Raw genomic sequence first — 13,901 nt, forward strand, 5'->3', positions numbered from 1 at the left:
TACTCGACGCGTGCGCTTTTTCGGCAAATTGCATGAATCCATTGAAGTCGTCTCTTGACTTTCCCAATGATATGTGGTGTGTGTTGTAAATTTTGTAGTTTACTTCATGTTTTGTGTTGGAATTAACTTTAGTTCGGTGTTTTGTACGAGACTGGAGTGAGGCAGCGTCACAGCAACGTCCACCAACGAGATGTAAGTGTCCGTATCATAGAATTTCTCGATGCAAACAATTCCCGGCCGTGTTCCTACGAAATCGATTGTGTTCTTCGAACCACCACCGACTCTCTTTGCCGAATTTCCGCCGTTTTTCCGAAAAAAACACTCGAAATTCGCGGAGGTGGGAAACCGAAGCTGGTCGAGGCGGCTGGAAACAATCGACGATCGTGTCGATATTTAAAATGACAAGCTCGCCTGTCAATTTTTCAGATTTTGTAGGTTAGGTCGATTTATTGTCCTAATCACGCCCAATTTCGCACGGTCGCGATTAGTTCTGGCCGGAATTGGGCTAGAAATGTCACCGTGGATGGTTTTTCGATGAGAGATCGTGTGCCGGAACGGAAACATTTTACGTAAGTGGTTGCGGATTTTGTACAGTAACAGCCCCCGTGTCATTCTAAAACTGCGCAAATTTCATTGAGGATTTCTAGTGGTTTTGGCCGAGTTCCAATCGCGAATATCTCAAGTCGACATGAAATTTCATGTTCCAATCAATAAAGTACCTTCTAGTGTGTTTTTGGAGGAATTTACGACGTGATGGAGCTGCACCGACACGGGATTGTGTAATCTGGCTATTAGGATCATAACGATCAAAGTGATTCGCTTCAGTTCAAAGGTTTTAGCGGGAGCTTTGCAAATGAAAACGTCGCCTTGGTTCAAAACGGGTGTAATTCTGGAGGGTGGGAGCCGAGCCGCACACTTGTTCGTTTGCTTTGACTTTCCACGGTAAGGTGAGACTCCCCTCTTGCGGGAATCTTCCAAGAAGTTGGCCATTAGCCCCCGGTTGTCGCACCCCAACTCGGGGTCCGAGCAACAGCTCGAGTTTTCGTTTGAGGAGTTCGACATCGTTATCACTGAGTTTCAGTCTCTACCAACAAATCCCGAAATCCGGAAAATCTACAATCCCATTTCGAGACCGGTCCCAGTCGGTTTTTGTATTTAACCCTTCATAACACAATTTCCAAGTCATCACGAAATCCGGAACGAATTAGTGCGGTTTAAATTGCTTTGTTAAGTATTCAACTGTGTTTGTACAGGTAGCGCGAAAAATTGCTCCGCAAACAGGCGAGTAATGTTTGATAGCTGCAGAAGCGCGCTAATACAATGAATCACAATGAGTGATTCACAGCGATTATTTTTTGCAATTCTTCCGCGAAACGTGTTATCAACAGCGACGAAAATAGTCTGGAAGATCTGATAAAGCGCTATTTCGGTTGATGCGCAAAGACGGCCCAACGAGTGTTGGTATCACGTGCGGGGCGGTTTTTAATGGAAGGTAAACACAGTGACGCATCGATCTTGTGCACATAAATTTTGCATGGGTTGACCGAGCGACGGCGAAATTTTCGCCGCCCTCAGGGAGTGCGTCGAGTTTTTGCAGGTGTTGACGCGAGGAAAAATTGTTGTTGTTGGGAGAGCGTCTCCAGGTTTGGGGGGGCGTGCAGCCAGCCGGCCCGAGGCACGCAGCAGGGCCGTATTCTCAATGAGGGAGGCTCGGAGATCGATAAATAAACCACGCCCGCCCACTATCCCGACCATAGTTTTATAATAAAGAGGCATCCAATGTCTATATTAACATTCCGACTTAATGAACTTTCACCGACATAACTCACGGCCGGGGATCGGGAATTCAATTATGATCCTCGAAGATGTTTACACAATTCGTCCCAGCACTACAACAGCAAAAACCGACAATCGCGAGTGGGGGCGGCGGAATTGTACAGGTGCGACTTTTGTGGCCCATAAAACAAAACGCGCCGCCCGTCCCGGAGGTTTTCATAATAACGAAGTTGCCGCATCATCGGATGCCGCGTGCGAGAGGGATGCTGCGCCGGAGGAATTATCTTAATGTAGCAAATTTTAAACGAGCCGTGTCCCGAAGAGCGAGCGGCATGTTGCCCGGATGATTGTTTTATCAATATGTGCATAAAGGGGAAATTTGTGCCGATTTCGCACAAACCCTCGTCGAATCACCGTCATCCGTCCATTCGTCGACGATGGCGAGGGCACCTCTTGAATCTTTGATGTTACCTTCGTTCTAAAACAGACCCACGAGTCTAGACAGGAGGAGCAGGAGACGGAATGCAAGACAAATTGAGGTGACAGTTCTTTTTTAACCACTTAGCTCCCCCGACTTGCTTGTCGTTTGCCAATTTCACTTCAAATTGTATTTATTAAATGACGAAAAACAATTAATGGATTTTTGTCGAAACGATAAAAATTGTTCCAAATGGAACAACCAACTACAAATTTTGGAAATGTAAATTCGGTTCAACACTGAAAATAACGTTTCTGCAGGAAATTTACGTTGTTGTAAAAATTTTAAAAGGTTTTAATTTTTATGATATTATCAATACATATTGTTCATTTTGAGCGATGGGAAATAAGAGAATAAGTTCTTGTTTGTTCATGTTCGCTCTGTTTGCGTGGTTTAAAGTAAACATGGCTTGGTTTTGTTGATCGGCCAACCCTAAAAAAGAGGGTAATGATCCCTAAAAAAAAGAGTAGGTTTTTACTCAGGGCGAAATAATGCTTTGTTTGGATTTTTTTTTTCGTTTATGAATTTGAAACATTTTTAGTTTAATTTCAACAATTACAACGTCAAATTTTATTTAACAACATTTTCGGGAACATTTCGACACACAAGTAGTAACTTGCGTAACACTTGTCTTTTGACAATCGAATTGGAGACCACTAATTGAAATGGTAGTGATAAATTAGCGAAAAAGTCATTGTTTGTTCGCCTTAAAATTTGAAAATTGTCATTTTACTGCCACTGTAGCAAAAGAAAAATCAGTTCAATCTCTGGGCTTAGCACAAAAAGACTCACTTCTACTTTTAATAGAAGGTCTTTTTGTGCTTCGCCCAGTTGCCGGACCTCGACTTCGTCTCGGTCTCCAATCTCTGGGCTCACCACAAAAAGACTCACTTCTACTCTTTATGATATAATACACTATTGTCCAGCATAATATGTTAGATTCAGCCAAGTGACAAACCATTGTAACGACAAATTGGTAGTTAAGCTTGACAAGAGTGACGGCTACGCAGTTTCATAAGCTGCAGCGTTGCAGTTTCTGCTAATACAGAAATTAACGTTTTGAGTCATCAGTATTTTTGATTAATTTGGAAGAAAGTTTTTTTGTTAATTATTAGATCTCTAACTTGTTTAATGTGTGTTGACTTTCAAGATCTTTTATCTTGTGACGTACTAATTCTCTGCAGACTTTATCCCTTTACATTACACTGGCTTTTGGACACTGGGGCGAGACCCCGCCGTCCTAAACCAACTGAAACTCGATGGCGGTAACAACCGAATCGCGGTTCGATCAATGAAACAGTCCGAAACGTCATAACGCCAAAAATCCTTTGGCTCGGATTATTTTTTGATCGGCGAAGTGTTTTTGGCAAGTACATGTTTAATTCCATTCATAAAAAAAATTCAACGACTGATTTAGAACACCTTTTGGCATCGGATTTGTTTCATTCATGAGTAGTCCTATTCGCGGAGAGAGAGGCTTTTCGCAAATGAAAACCGCCACCGAGCCGGGGGTTTGTTTCCTTCCGCGTTACGGTATCTTTTTTAATTAAATTAACCCGGCCAAAGGGATGCGTAATGGTGATATGCTGGCCGTAATTACCGTAAAAGTATCGGTAAAAGTGGAAATTAGCGCATTAATAAATTGAAAGCGTCGGCACTCGTCCGAGTCACGAATTCATAACGACCCAGCTCCTGACGAGTTTTGCGGAAATCGATCAGACGTTTTCGGGTAGAATCACGTCGAAACAGCTGCCGCCAACACCGGAAGAACAAAAAAATAGCCGCAGCGGCGATCGATTTCGGATTCTGGGGCCCCGGTTTGGGCGCCAATGCGCCAAATGATCCGCCGGGGAATTCGGGAGGCCGCGCGCTCTTCGGACGCGGTGCAACTGTCAAGGTTGTTAATTTTAAATTTAGTGTGACGGTGCTGGATGACACGGGCGACTCGTTGAAGGACATTTTCTGGGGGCGCGTCCTGTTTGGTTCCGTTTGTGAATGTGACTTTACAACGACGATGCGGTTTTGGCAGTTTTCATTTCTGTTGACCTCACAACCAAATCAATAAAGGAGAATGAAGTTCTTCCTCTACAATGTAGGTGGACTGTTGCTGAGGTCTTCCTACCATCAGTGTAGTTCTATTTGGCTTATTTTTCATTCATCATTTTTCTTTTATTTATAGGATTTTAATGCAGTTTTATGAAATCAATACAATGTACAAGTTACCACCTGCACTGACCACACGTTTCCATCACTTTTCGATTAGTTGAAATTCAATGTAACCTCGATGGTTTAAATGCAACTGTTATTACGTTTTCGATAATATTTTAAATTGAATTTTTTTTTTTGTAGTTTACGTTAACCTTAAATATAATGTGAAAAATATACATTACCTTTTTTCACAAAGGTGGTAAAAAATAAGTTTGTGAAAGTAATCCTAATTTAAAACCCATTTTTTTTCTTTTTTATGGTTTACAAGTTATTTATATGAAATAGGACAACAAACAAGAGACAACCCACATGTAACGATGGAATTCTATGGATCAAATGAGGAGTGGGCTTAAAAGATAATGAGAACTATTGTTATCACAGTACAGTATTAAAAATATAAATGTCGTCATGAGTTGCTTAGGCAGAAGACGAACGACGTTATTGCTTTGTTTCCATTTCAAAAACAAGCAACTTATTGGTTTTTAAATGTATACACAATTACGAAGTGATGATTGGAGCAAAAATATTGTACTGGATGGTGAAAAAAATGTTTTTCTCTTACGAATATTTGAAATGGATACAGTGATAAATGTAGCAAACCTGAAAGTATAAGCACAAATTGAAGAAGAAAATATTGGCACATTACATATGTATATGAAAATAGTTATGAAAGTCATACTTTTTTTCACGAATTTGCAGTTTGATTGAGGGCGTAGTCCGAGTTAATCAAACAAATAAGTGAAAAAGGGAGACTTTCATAATGTGTTGTACACACTATTTTTTTGCATATCGATGTAAGTTGAGAAATTTGGTCCAAAAGGATTTATGAAAAATTACAAAAAAAAAAATAGATATGCTTTGACAATCATCTCCAAGGAAATGGAATAAAATGATGCAAAAAGTACTACTTACAATTTTTCGTGTGAAAAAGTGCTACTTTCACTACGACATGCAAAAAAGAATGTTTACATTGTGTTTGCGATTTTATCAAAAAATATTTTAAAGGAATCCATGGAATTTGATGTCATCTGAGGTCAGATATCCCGTATAATATGGGTTTGATGAAAGGAATGTAACTTTCGCTATATGTATTAGCTGAAATTTGCAAATGTCCCAAAAGTGCGTTTATCATTTTACTGAAATTGAAGAGACGAAAGAAGAAACCAAATCAATCAAACGAGTTTCGCAAAAAATTGCAACTTGAAAGTTGATTACCACTTGTAGCATGTGTGATTTGAAAAGGAATGAATAAATAAATAAATAAATAAATGTTTGCATTGTTTTATTTAAACCCCACACCTCTCGAAAAGCACGTTTTAATCTGGCCCAATCATACCAAAAAAAGCCCAATTTACACACGAACTCGTTAAATAAATAACTATTTTTCGAGGGTGAATTGGAATTTTGAAACTGGTGGAAAAATACCAATGAAATATTAGAAAGAAAAGGATTGTTTCGTCAGCGAAAGTTGGAGGCAAGAAATGAACAATACTGCCACAGATCAATTCATTCAGTTATTTTGAAACGAAACTGCCATTTGAGGGCACCAGAAATCGGCCCAGGAATTCACCATGCAATGTTGGGCAAGGTGTCTGAGAAGAAAATCACTTCAAAGACCTGAAACAAGAAAAACCATTTTGTTTTGTTACAGAACATGTTAACTGACCTCCAAAAATTCACCGTCAATTTAGGTTTAACTAGATATGAGAACATCACCACATCGCTCTCAGAAATTGTGGCAGCACTGAAAGAATTCTAGCTAGAACAATGTGCAGTTGGAATTAAGTCTAAACTAGTCATTTTGATGGAATTCTCGTTAAGATTTTTATCTCGTTTCGTTGTTGTAATTAGTTGCCTCATTAGTGACAATTTGTGGTAAATTAAAATTATGATACATTAATATTGGCAAGCAGAACGCCCACAAACCGTACTTCTCATCCTTATGACCGGACCGGTTGTTTGTTTGGTTTATTTCATCTTCTCGAAATATATTTTCTTGTTAAAATGTAAATTTTCATTACTTCGAGCCCACCCGTTATCCTTTAAGTGCCTTCGGTGACGTGAATATTTGATAGAGGCTTGTAAACTCAAATTTGTAACTACAACAATAAAGTGAAACTTCATTAATAAAGCATCCGTCACATTAATCAATAAGTGCATGACAACTAAAAATAGGAATTCTTTATTTAGAGTATGCAGTTGTAATGGTATTACGTAAAATATTTGTGATAAGACATTTAAACAATCAACAAGCTTTATTTACATTTTATGCAGATTTTAACACAAGTCGAGGCTAATAAGGAATCCGATTCATTATCATGGCTGAAAGAAATAGACATACAGAAGAATTAAAATAGTAGATTATATCAAGAAGAGTAGAAGTGAGTCTTTTTGTGCTGAGTCCAGAGATTGAAGACCGAGACGAAGTCGAGGTCGCAACTGGACCTTCCATTCAGAATGAAATATACTTATTTATTTTTCTTTTCCTGCAGTTATCGTACTGTATTTTGAAAATAGTCCACCTGAAAGACGTCACCTTTTGAGGGAAGTAATTTTTTTTGGTAAATGTTTTCGGTTCGAGTCGCCCCTAATTGCCGCTAGGGGCCGTCATCCCCGAAACACGATTCCTGGTATTGTTTGCGGATCCGAACGACAATGGACGGATTTAAAGGCGATGTTCGGTGGCGTTTTCCCCATTCCGGTCACGTGCGCCACTGAATTTGCATAGCAGCCCCAATAAGCGACTTATTACCCGCAGTTTGAATAATTCCTGGGTCTTGCGTCGATATTCTAACTTATTTAAAAGTTGTTGAGGTTGTAAAATTGATGACGTGCTGGGCGGTGTAGGCAGTGGCGTTCGCCGTCGCTTTTTCTATCTAGGTGATTGATTGTCCCTGACGTCATTAATTTCAGTCAACATAGTAACGAGTCGGTGGGGTTTCGTTAGTTCACCTAAAAACCTCTCAATCCCGTCGGTGTTTCCAAATTAGTACTTTCCTCCCTCACTATCGGCGGAGGTAATGTCAACGCACGACAAAGAGGTCGGGATCGATTAGCGATTTGTTGGACGCTCTCGATCCCACATTTTTATTTAAACCACCCCGAATCCTCCGTCCATTACGCTAATAACTCATAATCTCCGTTCGGGATTGGCGGAGAGAGGCGGAATAGTAAAGTGACATTTTGATAGTCAGGAAAGGGTTGACGGAGGCGTCGGGGCGCGCGGCACGTACTTCAATTAATAATCTGTCGGGGGTTGAAGGGATACGCCGCCGCCACGGACGCACGTCCCCCGTCCCTCAAATACGCCCGAGCCGAAAAAACAACCATCCCGGCTATTTTCGTACTAATTGAAAGAGCACGACGGACGCGTCGCTGCAATCGGAATCGATGATTTTTCTTTCTCCGGGACCTCGAGGGGAGAAGCCTTCGATGGTCAAAAAACAAACGTTACTTCGCGAATTACGTCGCAATTTGTCCACCGACAAGGGAGATTTATCGATTAAGTTTTAAGATGTCAAGATGTTGCACCACACCAATTGCTCCTTCTAATCCCGGTCATCTCTTTTTTCTGTTGCAGATGAAAATAGCGCCTCAACGACCACGCAACTGAACACGATCGTCAAGGTAAGGAGATTTGTGGTTTGTTTAAATTCTTCGCGGTCCTTTCGTCCCTCTTTAAAATGCAAAAACGACACGAAACGACCAACTTATCTTTCCCGCACTCCTGTCATTTAATTGTCAGTATGGGGGATGTTCCAGACGACGGAATCCAATTTTTATGGCCCTTGGGCTCTCCGTATTAAGATTTATATCAAATTACTCCATTTTTGGACGTTCGTATTTTTTGATACGGACCAAACGAGATTTAAAACCTTTCCTCTTCCGACCGGTTTTTTTATCTCCTAGTTTTTTTTTTTGGTTTTGGAGTAAATGTGTTTTTTCGTATTCCTCGTGGTCGTCCTCGTTTTTATCGCATCTAAGCGCCCGGAGTCTTACGTCGTTGTATTTATCCAAGCGAGTGGCATCTTTTATTAAAACGTATAAAACGTCTTCAACAACTGGGATCAGTTGAATGTATGAATGTGTGGCCAAAAGTTGGCCAGTGACAGCTCCGGGCTCCCAGGGGGTTTTTCGGGGCAGAGGGCGTGGGTTCGGATTTTTAAAAAAATGGGCGCCAGGCAGCTATTGTCTTGAGCTGGTTGTTGCTTGTCCAGCTGCCGGGACAAGTGCTCAGATCTTACTCGTCGAAGGTAAGTAAAAGCAAACGCTTTCTGATCGTTAAACAAATTTTGGTTTATTCGGTTACTGCAAAATTATCCACAGAACAGTATTTGGTGGTTCGGTACTGGTTCACACGAATGCGATAATGGTTCGCTTGTAACTACTAGATGAAAATTGAAAGATGCGGAACCAGTACTTTTTGGTGGCCTTAATATCTACTTTGGTCGTAACCAGAAAAGCTTTTCTTTCACATGTGACCGAATCTTAAACTAAACATGATATTCTTCGACGAAATAAAAGATGTTTTGATTCCTGATGAGGAACCTCCCGAACTTAGACTTCCTTCTGATCGAGCTAATTATTAAATGTAAACTTAATGAAACCCAAGGTCAAGATTGGGGTGTCACCTTGACAAAAAAATTAAAATTGATCCTGATAGGAAAGTTTAAATCGGTGAAGTTCCGAAACGTTAAATTTGACTGAAATTTCTTTAAGTTGACACTGGAGATTGAATGAAAAGGTTCTTACAAAAAAATTCTAAACATTTGCAAAGTTTCAAAAAAATTTAGTGAACATACAAAAATTATGAAAGCGAGAAGCGAGAAATTCGAGGCGTTCCTAAATTTTGCAATGCCGCGGTAAAAAAATATGGCGACTTAGCTTTATGACGGGTCTGTTGTCTCCTCGAATAGCGTCCTTTTGACTTGCGGTGTGACCTTGGCGATACGGTGCTCAAAATAAACGATCGCCTCTGCGAACGATGTTCTCCAAAATGGTCGCCTCTGCGAACGATCTGGCTACGAATCGCCCTGCGAACGATCTGGCTACGAATCGCCCTGCGAACGATCTGGCTACGAATCGCCCTGCGAACGACCTGGCTACGAATCGCCCTGCGAACGACCCCTAACGAATTGTCGTTAGTGTTGTGAAAATCGGAAGATTCGGTAATTACCTTTCAGCGAAAAAGGGGGTTCTTGGCGCTAAATCGAAGTCCTTCCGGCACTCCTTTACTCAAAAATTTTCGGTACTCTAAAGTTGCGATACGGTACTGGATCAATTCATCCAAACGGGATTGACTCTAAACTGGATCGAACCACCCCTAATACATGGTCTTAGTGAAATGAATTCAAAATTGAACGATAATTACCTCTATAGTGCGAGGGGTCACTCGACCACGAACTCTAAAAGGCGCTTCGCTGGCGTCGCTTCGACGGCTCTCGACGAAGTGTCCGACTTCCGCATTTTTAATCTCGGTACCGCAGTCCCATAAATCGCGAAAATCGTCACGCGCGCGATTCTCGACCTTATTCAGTTGTGCTATAAGGCGGGCTGCGCTTGCGTGGTACTGCGCAATCAAAAATGTGCATTTCCGGTGGTACTACACGTGCGCGTGTCATGACAGGTGGACCGTCATGGCGTCGGTTTGTTTACCTCGAAATTATACCGAGCGGGAGAATTCAGATTTTGGACGGTATTGTGTCGGTAAGTCGTGCACGTCTATCCTGATGTTAATTGCCGTAACTCGCAGGTCAAAAAAAGGACAGGAAGAAAGATGGGGTTGAAAAGAAGGAGATGACTTTCCGGCAAGTTACTAAAGAGGAAAAGGGACCCAACATTGCCGTACGGTCACCTATCGCTGAGAAGAGAAGAAGAGAAAGTGAAGAGAAAGAGAAAGTGAAAGTGGGGTTCTGAAAGATAGGTTGCAGCTCGCCAACCTAGAGGCGTGAGGCCACCTCAGCCTGACATTTGCGGGGGTAACATGTGTTCTTCCAGCCCCCCCGTGGTGGCTGGCACAAATGACTCTAAATTGAAACTTTCCGCTTCCGGAATGAGCGACGTAAAAAACTTGAAGGCAGGGTGGGCGCGTCGCGTTGCCAAATGCCGTGCGTTAACTGCTAGTTCCGGGTCTTCGAACTGCGATCTATTAGCCCCGCGAGCATAAGTAGGACCTCGTGGCCTCCTACTCCGGCCAATCGCCATTGTGGCGTTTCGTAACGCTACACTACCCCCCTCCTCAAAAAGAAAAAGGAAAAGGTAACTCAGTTGCCTTTTACTTTTTACAAAAAAACGAAGATGAAGTCTTCACAAAAAAAAACGTCAAAATTTGATCACTGGAAAAGTTTTGGTTTCGCCACGAAAATGGCTTGTCGATATCTGCGCGTATCAAACGATTGAAAACTGAATCTCAATGTCAATTAGTACTTGAGTACTGCGGTATGATGTAAGTCAAGTCCGGTTAAATGTCATAATTTGGGGTTCTTAAATAAACTTTTCCTGAACAAACTCCACGGTAAAATTTTACTGTCGTCAACATTCCAAAAGAGGACAAAAGAATTAATCGAAAAATTGAACGGTACGAAAAAGTGAAATGCAAAGCTCGCTACGGTTCTTCGGCTTCTGCCAGAGATCCTCTGAATTCTTTCAAATCTTTCATGTGCCAAACACCTAGATCTGCGCGGTTCTCATCTTCGAGAGCGTACGCGAGTTTCGATAGTTTTCTCGTTATCGTGCACAGCACGTAGCGTGGCGCTAATTTTTGCGCAAAGTCTTTCGCAGCGCTGGAAAGTACTTTGTTGCGTTTCCAAACTTTGTCGCCTACAAAAAATTCAGCGTCGCGCTTCCGAAGATTGTACGAGCGTTCGTTGCGTTCGTGCGCTTTGTGAAGGTGCTGGGTTACATCCTGCAAGATGGTCTTGAGGTGTTCTAAATTTTTCGCGTGATCTTCGCGATCAGCTGTCGTCAAGGTTTCCGGATTTTCCGCTACTTTGCCGTAAAATTCACCGGTACAGGGTACTACCCTACCAAAATTGAGAAATGCTGGACTGAATCCGGTTACTTCGTTGACCGCTGTGCGAATCGCGTACCCGATCTTTGCCACCTCGGCATCCCACTTTTTGTGAGCGCCTTTGACGTAACTTCGTATGGCAGTGCCAACTGTGCGGTTGTATCGCTCCACAGGGTTGCTCTGAGGGTGATACTTGGCTGTGAACCAGATCTTTTGAACTTTGTAGTTCTCGCAAGTCTTTACAAATTCGTTTCCGACAAACTGCTTGCCGTTGTCGACCAAAATGAATTGCGGTACACCATACACAAGAAAAATTCCGTTCTCGATACATTCTGTAACTTTTGAGCTCGTAGCTTTTCGTAACGGAAATAGTACAACGTACTTCGTGAACCAATCTACGATCACTAAGAGATACGAATATCCTTTCGTGGACGTCGGTAATGGACCAATCAAATCAACGGAAATCATTTGCCACGGAAACTGAACCTTTTTTTCTTTTCCCATAAGCCCTGCGCGAGCGGTGTTCGGTGCTTTTTGCTCATTGCAAACCTTGCAGTTTCGAACGTAACGAATGACGGAACGACGCATTTTCGGCCAAAAGTGATTGATGGATAACCTTGAAAGTGTCTTGTAGTACCCGAAATGAGCTGATGTCGGTGCATCATGACATGATTCTAAAATTTTTGTTCTTTGATTTCGCGGTACTAAAAGCTTCCACTCCGGGACGTTGCCGGGTAGTACAATTTTGTTCGGTACGAATCGATACACGAGACCGTTCTCGACTTTCCATGATGGATTTCTTTGAGGATTGGCGATTATGTTGTCGCGAAGTCGCGTGTACGACTCGTCCAAATCATTCAAGTTCACGCCGAGAAAGCTGTCAATGTCTACCGCAGCAATTTCTGCAGGTAGTCTCGATAGTGCGTCCGGTACTACATTGAGCTTGCCCTTACGATGGACCAAATCGAATGAAAATTGATTGAGCTTGACACTCCATCGCGCTAACTTGCCTGCTGGGTCCTTCATTCGGTTTAACCAGAGCAATGAATAATGGTCCGTCACGATCGTGAAATGGGTGCCCTCAACGTAAGGTCTGAACTTTTCCAACGCGAACAAAACGGCTAAACATTCTCGTTCCGTAACGCTATAATTTCGCTCGGCTTTTGTTAGCGAACGGCTGGCGTACGCGATCACTCTCTCATCTCCGTCTAAATCTTGCGTTAAAACTGCTCCTAGACCGGTGTTTGAAGCGTCAGTTTGGATCACGAAAGGTTTCGAGAAATCAGGACTTGACAATACGGGTGCTGAAACAAGTGCATCCTTGATTTTCTGAAAAGCTTCCTGAGCTTCAGGAGTCCACTCCGTTTTCTGTCGCTTTCGCTTTCCGGTAAGTAACGCGTTTATCGGGGACATGAGGGTCGAAAAATGAGGGATGAAACGCCTATACCAAGAACACATGCCTACGAAACGTTTGATTTCGGTACTAGTCTTCGGGACTGGATAGCTCACCATGGCCGCTACTTTGTCTGGATCGGTACCTAGACCATGTTCATCGACAGTGAAACCCAAATATTTCAAACTTGAGCGGAAAAGTTGACACTTTTTCGCATTCACGGTGAGTTTCGCGTCTCGAAGACGTCGTATCACCTCCCTCAAAACTTGTACGTGTTTCTCGAATGTCGGGGCGATAATGATTAGATCGTCCAGGTAAACAAAGACGTGAGGTTCTAGTTCAGGTCCGAAAATTCTGTCCATGAGACACTGCTGCCTCTGGGCTGCGTTTGTCAGTCCGAACGGTAATACGTTAAAATGAAAAAGACCTCTGCCGGGAATCGCAAAAGCTGTCTTCGGTCTAGACTCTGAATCTAACGGGATTTGCCAAAAAGCGTTCTTGAGATCGATCGAACTGATGTACTTTGCTCCTCGCAACATACTGAGAATCCTGTCGACACGCGGTAATGGGTAACTGTCACGTTTTGTCACGGCATTGAGCCTGCGACCGTCAAAGCAAAGTCGGTATTCACCGGAAGATTTCTTTACTAACAAAATTGGAGAAGACCACGGACTGTCAGAAGGCGATATGACATTGTTCTCGAGCATGCGGTCAATTTCTTTGTTGACTTCCGCAAGCATGTACGGAGACCACCAATACGGACGTTGTTTGATCGGCAATGCTTCTCCCGTGTCGATTGTGACTGTCATTTTGTGTGTCCTCCCTAACTTTCCGTCGTTGCTCAACAAATCTAAATTTTTCCGGATGATCTCGGTGATCTCATGCCGATCCGCGCCACACTCCGTCACCGCGTCACATTCTGGTACTCTTACGATATCCGACGCTACTTCAATTTTGTGACCCGCGAAATCTATCTTGAGTCCGAATAATCTACAAAAGTCGCACCCTAATATGACGCTATGCTGAAGATCTGGCAC

At 42.4% G+C, this 13,901-nt stretch overlaps 1 protein-coding gene across 11 annotated transcripts in view; it reads left to right on the forward strand.

The window, feature by feature from the left end:
- Positions 1-13,901, forward strand: part of bsk (mitogen-activated protein kinase dJNK) — a 65,311-nt gene continuing 51,410 nt past the window's right edge. For 4 of the 11 annotated variants that reach the window (XM_069059483.1, XM_069059485.1, XM_069059484.1 and 1 more), the window contains exons 1-2: positions 25-192; positions 8,043-8,089. The gene's annotated coding sequence lies outside the window, so the exon portion shown is untranslated. Of the gene's footprint in view, positions 193-247; positions 570-8,042; positions 8,090-13,901 lie in introns of those variants that run through there. The other 7 variants (XM_069059488.1, XM_069059490.1, XM_069059480.1 and 4 more) reach the window with 6 other exon arrangements.

Source organism: Tenebrio molitor, chromosome 9 (genome assembly GCF_963966145.1).
Source record: "Tenebrio molitor chromosome 9, icTenMoli1.1, whole genome shotgun sequence".
Taxonomy (NCBI): Eukaryota; Metazoa; Arthropoda; class Insecta; order Coleoptera; family Tenebrionidae; genus Tenebrio; species Tenebrio molitor.